Source organism: Quercus suber, unplaced genomic scaffold, assembly GCF_002906115.3.
Source record: "Quercus suber isolate HL8 unplaced genomic scaffold, Cork oak 2.0 scaffold_38, whole genome shotgun sequence".
Taxonomy (NCBI): Eukaryota; Viridiplantae; Streptophyta; class Magnoliopsida; order Fagales; family Fagaceae; genus Quercus; species Quercus suber.
In genome coordinates, this window is record NW_027069503.1 from 2,113,341 (window position 1) to 2,115,166 (window position 1,826).

Consider the following 1,826-nt stretch of genomic DNA (forward strand, 5'->3'; position numbering starts at 1 on the left):
AAAAAAAAAATAGAAGTAGGTGGATAATATGGCTATTGATGTGGCTCAACAAGAACGTAGCAATAATAAATGTTACGCTTCAATTTTTATATATACTAGTCACTAACATGTGCGATGCACGAGACTGTTTTAGATAAAATGTTAACGTGTTCAGGTTTAAACATTTCTCTAATTTCAGCTATTGAAAACTAAATTTCTCTAATTTATCACAAATATAATAGAACTTCTAGACCATACAATCATCACTGTAAATTACCTATTAAGATAATTTGGACTTCTCACAACAATTGCACCAATAACAAATACAATTTTGTCATTTTTTCCTATTCAAATCCTAGTTTCACATATATTTTATAAGGATAGGCTAGTCAAGCAACACTTCACCTCATGAATGTGAAACACAAAATTTATATATTATAAGTTTGAAACTAAATGAAACTCACAAACATTTTACTTTTTGCACTTAAAAAACCCATATGCATCAACCACTGCAATTGGCTTTGATGCTTTGATAGCCATGATAGCCCTTGTGGACATCATTCCCAATTTAGATGTTAGAGCAAGTGGCTAAATACTTGAATGAGGACAATCTCATCAATACACAACAATACATTTCTTTTTTTTATTTAAGAAAATCACCTAACCATTATTATTGATCACTGTTAATATATAGCTTAGTTTAGTCTAGCCCATCGGGTTTAGCCTAGTATATTGTACTTATAGTATACTCATATTACTTATACTTCATACATACTTGGCCTATATAAGGCTCTCTATTGTACAATGTTATTTACACAAAATATACATCAATATACAGACTATTCAGTCTTTCTCTCTTTCACTTTATATTCTTAAAATGGTATCAGAGACAAAACTCTTAACTTTCTAGCACTTGTGGTCTTCTTTGGTGTCTTTTCATTGCCCTTGCCTTCATATAGTACCCATTGTCAAAAGTGAGTTACCGTTGTCAAACCCAAAGTCTGTAAAACTTTCGAATCTAGTCCAAACTACCAACCTAAACACATAGATTGATAGATCACACAATCCCAAGTAAAACCCAACCAGAATAAACTTAATCTGAAATCATATGAGCTCCCACTCACCACTTAAAGGTCTGTCCTGGCAGGATCACATGCCTATGTGCCACCACCCTTCACGCACTCTCACATGCCAGAATTGCTGTCACGCGTTGTGTGCATCACGCGTCCCATACACCATTCACTACCGCACTGCCATGTTAACCCTAGTGAGATTAGAATTCATTGACCGTGATTGCCCAATTGATATTGAACACCGCTGTTGACTTTAAACGCCACTATTGATCATCGTTGCCGCCATTGACTAAGGTCAAAATTTTTCAACAGGGCTTATCTTACTCAGTTTTTCACATAGATTTTGATTTAGGGTTTTGTTTCTTTATTTGAGGTCCCTAAATCACTCTTTTTGGTCATTTTCTTCATTATGACTCAATAAAATGAACGAGACATTATACATCCCATCACCGTTATCCTGGATGGTCCTACTACCTATCATGCTTGGTCTTAGAATATGATTGTCTTTCTCAAGGGTTGCAAACTATGATGATATGTAATTGGTTCGATTCCCAAGCCAGTGCCAATACCTAAGTCCAAAGCTACAACTGATGCCAATGTCTCTAAGACTACTGTTGCAGAGGATGATTATGAAACACGCCTAGAGGAATGGGAAAGTATTGAAAGTAAGATATTTTTTTGGTTTATCAATAGCTCTGTACCTTCCATCCATAGTCTTCTTCCTCGTCTTGGTACTGCTGCAGTTGCTTGGATTTTTTTGTCCAATCGTTACAA